Consider the following 7,847-nt stretch of genomic DNA (forward strand, 5'->3'; position numbering starts at 1 on the left):
TATCTTTATAAACTTGTACCTCCTCATTATTAACCTATGTGTGCTCAATTTTTTTGATTGGAACTTGCAATATTTTAGCCAAATGAACATTAATAAAATTATACTTGCAACTAGGATTGATATACACAATTATCTTCTCCTTTTGAATACATCCATGAACCTATAATAAGGAGATACCATCAGAAAATAACCCCTTACATGTCTCATTCTCCTTTTTTCTAGCATGAGACTATTTGTCTAAAAGAACTTTTTCAAACTCTTCATTAGGAAGGTGTTACACAGCAATTTGTCACCATTTGTCACCGTCCCTGTTACCCCTCTCCCGCACACTGGAGGACTCATTCCGGGACCTGTGAGAAGTGACATAACCTGAAACCACTTGCATCGTATTCCTCTAAGTATGAGCTTCATATGCCCTGAAGACATCTCCTGCAAAATATCCATGAAAACAACTCTTTTTGCATTAGCGCGGGTCCACAGTGTACTGCCCGCGCCAATGAGGGAAATCCTCTAAAGAGGGCGTGCCATTGGCACTCTGTCTCAGAGTCGCACTTGCGCCAACCGAATTGAGTAAAGTTTTTAACCAACAAGCTTCCGAAGGTTCTCCTTAACCCATTCACCAACTGAATCTATGTTGAGCTAGGATGGTTTGGCTTCGAATCTCCATAGAAGGGAAGTGGTTTGCCACCTTTCATGGAAGTTTCCAAATGATAAAGCCAATCCCATGAATAATGTGGGTGATCCTATCTCTTCCTTCTCTATCTATAAAAGCTTGCCTCTATGCCTTGAGCAAGCTAGTCAGTAGTTCCAGCATAGTGATAGAGAATACCAGGAGTTTAAGAGTTTGAAGCTGCAAGAGCCTTCTTTGCACCCATAAGGCCAAATCTAAATAAGGAGATTCTTGTCACCCAAAGAGAGAGAGGCTTGTTTCCTATCCCAACAAGCTTTGCAAGACTTGTGTAGCTGACGACCCAGCCAAAGGAGGATTTGACGTCAGAACAATGGTTGTATTCTTCTTTGTTATTTATCAATAATAGATGACTATCATTATGGTTCCACTCTCATTGTTCTATGATTGATGTTGAGTTATATCTTTTCTGGCTGATATATAATTGCATCTACTAGATTTTATGCTTGTATTCGTGTTGTTCTTTGCATGTGCAGGTGTCCAATCACGGAGATCGTGGGGATCGTGATCGGGCGAGGCAAAGGAACGAGAGCAACGTCTCTTCTACGAACACCAGTGTTGGAATCCAAGTAGGTTCTCACCATCCACTTTTTATTTGCAATTAGGAACTTACGTGATAGCATTGTGTGATTGTTGCTAGACCCGGTCTGGGCTAGTAGGGATCGTCTCTGTCCGCAGAGAGGATTTACCTCCACAACAATTTGGCAACTCCACTGGGGAGTTAACTTGTTGTTTGATTTGTAAACTTTAGACGGAGCCTGAAGTACGGCCAGGTAGCCTTCGAAACGCTATTGCTTTGCATTAGCGAAGTAGATCAACGCCACTTCAGTCAATCTCCGGTTTGGTTTACGGACTAAACAACTTGGAGTTTGTCTTGTCTCTTTGGTCTCTCTTGTTTTGATTGCTTAGATAGCTTTCTGGGTTGGATTTCTTGTTGTCTCTTGCTTCCTGGTTTGCCTAGATACTGTTTTCAAGCCCTGGATTGCTTGTTTTTGTTTTTGACTTAGCAAACTTGATTAGCGCGCTTTTTAGCCTAACAGTCGCGCCAATTGGCGCATGTTGCTCAAAGACAACCCGCGCCAATCCCTTAAAAGCGCGAGTTACAGCCTGACAGTCATGCCATGCCTGTCAACTTTTCTAGTTTGCCTGTTTTCAAGCCCTCTGAGCTTGGATTTGTATCTTGCCACGTCTTTTTCGATTACTGGAGTGTGTTTGATCCTTGTTTGACTGATTTTAGACCTCCATCCTTCGGGTGTTTACCTCTTTCTATCGATTTCACATTTTAGCCCTAGGGCATCTAGTGGCTTTGTGCATCGAGCCTTCCGTAGGAGTCTTTGGTCTTCTATCATTCCAGTTGACTTTTTGGTTTCTCTCTTGCACCTGTTTAGTGGTTGTTAAGTATTTTATTGCGTTATTCGAGTGATTTACTTCTTTTTCACTTGGACTCCGCTCGGCTTCGTTTTGGGCCTAGATCACATGGCTCATTGAAGTCTTTGGTGTTTCTCTTCGTTTTAAAGGACTGCCTTGGTATTTCGGGGACTTGATTGTGTCCTCATTGAGTGAAATTTGTCTTTTTACTCGGTGTTATTATCTCTCAAAATTTGTTTAGTGCACTTTGCCATTGAAAAGAAAACGAACAATCTCTTTTGCGTTGAATTAGTTAATTGAAATTAGAAGCTTTTCATTGATTAGTGATTTAAAACAAGAAAAAGTTTCTTGCCATTAGCTGCATTAGAGTGGTTCTTGATTGTTTGTGGTCATTTTGTTTGTTTGAAAAATTCTTAACTCTCTCGTAGTTAGTATTCATCGAACGAAATGATATTCTTTGGCATATAGCTTGCATGTAGGGAACTGTGAGAGATTACATACGGTAGGACCTGGAAATTGAAACTTAATCAAAGATCAACCATAAAATGAACTGAATGAACTTAAAAACGCATTGGAACATAACGCTCACTCATTAGAGGTCTAGGCTAGAGACATGCTCCGGCGTCGTTAAACCTAGTCACTGTTGTTTCACATTACGGTTGGGTGATTCCTCCTTTTGTGACTCGATAGTGGTCTAGCACGGACTTGAGCTCCCACGTACCATCGCGTATATAGGGGAGACCCCACTAGGTTATCATCCTTTATCCACAGGAAGCCGTGTCTGCCGCCTTACAAGCCGTAACGCACCGAACACAGCATTCGGGAAGATTGACTGCCGTACGGGAAGTCCTTGGTTTTCATATGACTGCCAAGGTGTATATGCAGTTTTACGGATTTGTTTGGTAAACCTTTTTGCCTAGCTCTCCAGAGTAGTCACTTTTGATCCTTTTCAGACTCCTTAAACGAAAAGGCTCATCTGAGCATTTGTCACTTCGGGCTCACTAAACATTCGAAGGAGACTAGAGTCATCTTTTTGTCCTTTTCTCGACTCTTAAAACATGAAAAGGTCAAGTTGTGTCCTTGCGTCTTAAAATTTATTCGGCCGCGTTCACATTTACCCGGTTAGATCTTGTTTTCACTAGCTTGAGTAGGCTTCTTTTTGTTCTCGATGGCAACTTTTCCGGGGTTCACCAACCCAGGGACCCCCTCTGACGGGAACCCTGGTCATTTCGCTCCTTTTGGAAATGTTGGTGCTCCTTATATGGCAATGTTGTCCCTCCCAAGGTTAACTGTTGGCTTGCCGGTTTGGTTGTTCTCAACCTCTTTGGTCCCTGTCGTCTCACCGTCTACTCAATCCGTCTCTCCACCTGAACAACATCATGTTGATTCTAAGGTGGACGTCTCCCCTTCTACACCCATTTCTACGTCCTCATCTTCTACTTCACTTGGTGGAAGTCTCGATTCGAGTAACCAGGTGGCTAAGAAGAAGAAGAAGAAGACGAAGAAGAAGAAGGCTCCTAAGGGAGAGGTTACAAGTGCAGCTACCCCCTCAAGTACACCTGAAGTCGGGCCCCCTTCCGCTCCTCCGCGGAAGGTCAAGTTTCCTTGTCGATTATGCAAGGAGGACCATCTTCTTCGTGATTGTCCTGGCATTCCCAGGGTACTAGAAGTATGGTCTCACGATCCGGCCTGCCCTTCATCATCCTCTGAAGCTCACGGCAATGCTACCTTGTCAGTTGGGAATGGTAAGGGAAAAGGGAATATTCGAATCCCGTGTAGTCTTTGTGAAGGCAATCATCCCCTTCACCTTTGTCCACTCATGGATAAAGCCTCCATTGTTTTGGCAAGTCTTACAGCTCCTTCACCCCAACTTCCCGTTGGTTATCAACGTCTCTCTGCAGCTGCAGATCGTCCCCCTGCTGACAAAGAGATTGCTTCAAATTCTTCTCTTGTCCAAGTCCCTCTTCCTGAACCTGGCTGTGCCCAGCCTGTTCAAGACCAACCATTGGTCGGAAAGAGTGTCGATTCGAGTTCACCACCTGTCGATCACTCTGTTTCGGAAGAGCATCACTCCCATGTTCTTCTCGTCTCCTCAGATTCTCCTGAGTCCGGAAATGACTCTCCTATCCCAGCTACTCCCGAGAGTCCTGCTTCAGTTCCTTTAGAGCAGGGGGGCAATCATATGATTCCCCCACCAAGTAGTTCAGTCGTTTCCTTCGACTGGAGTTGTTTGACTACCTTCCCCCTTCCATCCCATGTGCCTTTCTGGGTCACGGTACATGCCTATAATAAGGCGATACCTGGCACTGTGTTGGATGAGGGAGCATCGGTTAGTCTTATGCCTGCCACTACTTGGCAAGCCTTGGGTTCCCCACAGCTTGTGCCAGTCGCACCGAATCTGACAGCTTTTGACGGAGGAACTAGTCAACCATTCGGGATCCTTCCACAGTTCCCTGTTATTTTTGGAGGCAAGACCGTCTATATAGACGTATGGGTTACCCAAGGTGCTTTAGACTTCAGTCTTCTCCTTGGCCGTGACTATGTTTATGCCATGGGGGCCCTAGTCTCTTCAATTTTCCGGGTGGTTTGCTTTCCACACGATGGAAGAATAGTGACGATAGATCAATTATCGTTCGTCTGTCCCCGGGTGCCTCCTGCGCAGTTGTCATCCCCTCCTGGTTTCCATCCACCAGTTGCATCTACCCCACCACAGATCAACTACGTGGCCACCTATCCCATGCCTGGATCCAGTGATGCCGCCATCGTGCATAGTGTCCTGGGGGCATTGGGCCCTGACTTCCAAGATGTTTCCCTTCCACCGGGAGTGGCAATCTTGGAAGCCCTGACTTTCTATTCATTATGATGAAGTTCAGGTGGAGCATAGTTCCTTTCCGGTGTCAAGCTCCTTAAAAAATGAAACTAGGTTTGGTCGTAGCATAGTTCCTGATCTTGTGTCAAGCTCGTTAAAAAATGAAACAAGGGTTTTGAGGATAGTTCTTTTACTGTGTCAACCTCATTAAAACATGAAACAACTCCCTTTCCAAATCGAGTCTTTCGATTAAGATCTCGTAAAATACAAGTCTAGTCTTTCATCGATCTCGAGAGTGAACCTTCATTCCATCCACTTTGTTGAATGCAATGAAGCTTGGGGGGCATGTACCTCGATTTGCGTCATTATGCTGGGGGCATGCGAACTTATAACAAGCATATTTTTTCGTTTCAAGCTTGTGTAAACATGAAACTGAATCCAAGCAGAGTTCTCCATGGTTCAAGCTTGTGTAAAAATGAACCCATATCTAATTCACATCTCGTGATTGCCTTTTTCTGCTAGATGAGCCTTGGTTGTTTCATTCCATCGCCACCATCTCTTTGGCTGATCATATGCTCTCACTTGGTTGTTTTTCCTTCCCTGAGGAACCGCAGCAATGAGTGGTTTTATTAGTCAGCCTCTTGACCATTATATGTTTTGAGCAGTTCCACCATTGCCGGAACCAGTTGCTACCCTTTATACCACTCGTTCCTCCAGGATGAGTCTCCTTTTAAGCTCTTTTCTGACTCGTAAAAGATGAAAAGATCGCCGAGTATTTTTCCTTTTTGACTCATTAAAGAAAATTAAAATGGAGGTCTGCTTTCAGCTCTTTTCCGACCGTTTAAAGATGAAAAGATTGTCGAGTTCCCTCTTGACTCGTTAAATGGAAATAAGAGGTGGTCGTCTTTAAACTCTTTTCCAACCGTGTAAAAAACAAAAGATTGTCGGGTCTTTGTCGTTTCAGGTTCGTTAACGGTTACGAAACAACGTGACATCAATCATTTTTTTTTACTTTTTTCAGGTCGATGTCACTACATATGAAAAGTACTCCTCGATCGTAATGGTCGGGCGGTTCTTTCGAGCATTGTTTTATACTTTTTCGGGCTCGGGAGACACAACTTTACGAAAAAGGACCCCCCTGGAGTTTTCTTTTCTACTGTCTTTTCAGACTCTCTAAACAGGAAAAGGCGCCGAGTTCTTCCTTTGTCAGGCTCGTTAAAACTTCATGACATCGGATTCCGTCGTAATGACACCTTACAAGCATATGTTATCCCCGTCAAGCTTGTTAAAAATAACTGGGGTACTCGCCAGAAATGGTGGGGAAAATGGACCCATAATTATTTGTCGTGTCGGCAGTATGTCGCTCTTGAACATGGCACTTGTTTGCTTTCGTGTCTGGGTGGGGACATCTCATCTTGTTTTTACACTTGCCTCCGTGGGTTTGGGTTATCCTGTTTGACCTCTCATCTGCTCATTGCCTTGTCACCATGACCTCTGCTCCTTTGATTTCAAATACTGCCAAGTCCACTGTCGTGCCGCCGATATGTTCAAGAGAAGTTGACCTCTGCAGGATTACAACCTCCCTCTGATACCTCACATAATTCTGATTCACCACAGAATTCTTCCTCTGTCTCGTGTCGATGATGTGCGAAACACTATGGCCCACCTTCGATCACGATCACTTCCTGTCGACTTCAGCTCATTATCCAGGAAGCTGATTTAGAGACTCCCTTCCGGTGCCTTGGAGCATGCATGCCTCAATGGCAGGTTCTTCGTGTTCGACGCGAGGTTTTCATCATTGGCCTCCGATCGAACGATTCTGCGGGTGTTCGACGCCAACTCATTGATTCACATGCCGTAGATTGTACCTATAGTACCTTGAGGGCCATTGTCATTATTGGTGGTACCTCTCACGTCTGTTAACAATTTTCACTATTGACTGGTAATCAGACGATGTTCAAGCATGTTCGACTTCAACCCATGTATTTACATGCTTGGACTTGTACTCCGTTCTGGTCAACATGGAGCGCAAGACCCTGGATTTTGTCTATTATAATCCAGGCTACGATTTGTGGCTTATTATGATCATTACATGACTCATTCACTGGATGGCTGCGACCATGCCTGAGTCTATTTCTTGATCCTCACTGGATGGCTGCGCCCATACCTTGGATCTAGATTCTTATGTGCTCTGTTATGGATGGCTGTGCCCATACCACATATATCATGTACTTGAGATATCAGTTGTACTTCTTTATGCAGGTTCTCCGGCGGCCGTGTTTTCAGTGACGCATGGTCTTGTAAAGCATTTCACCCCTCTCTCTCCCTCGGGCCTCATGCTTTAGGGGGCATCTGTTACACAGCAATTTGTCACCATTTGTCACCGTCCCTATTACCCCTCTCCCACACACTGGAGGACTCATTCCGGGACTTGTGAGAAGTGACATAACCTGAAACCACTTGCATCGTATTCCTCTAAGTATGAGCTTCATATGCCCTGAAGACATCTCCTGCAAAATATCCATGAAAACAGCTCTTTTTGCATTAGCGCGGGTCCACAGTGTATTGCCCGCGCCAATGAGGGAAATCCTCTAAAGAGGGCGCGCCATTGGCGCTCTGTCTCAGAGTCGCACTCGCGCCAACCGAATTGAGTAAAGTTTTTAACCAACAAGCTTCCGAAGGTTCTCCTTAACCCATTCACCAACTGAATCTATGTTGAGCTAGGATGGTTTGGCTTCGAATCTCCATAGAAGGGAAGTGGTTTTCCACCTTTCATGGAAGTTTCCAAATGATAAAGCCAATCCCATGAATAATGTGGTTGATCCTATCTCTTCCTTCTCTATCTATAAAAGCTTGCCTCTATGACTTGAGCAAGCTAGTCAGTAGTTCCAGCATAGTGATAGAGAATACCAGGAGCTTAAGAGTTTGAAGCTGCAAGAGCCTTCTTTGCACCCATAAGGCCAAATCTAAGTAAGGAGATTC

Source organism: Pinus tabuliformis, chromosome 3_1, assembly GCF_031772625.1.
Source record: "Pinus tabuliformis cultivar Carrire ecotype Pingquan chromosome 3_1, CPIR1, whole genome shotgun sequence".
Classification (NCBI taxonomy): domain Eukaryota; kingdom Viridiplantae; phylum Streptophyta; class Pinopsida; order Pinales; family Pinaceae; genus Pinus; species Pinus tabuliformis.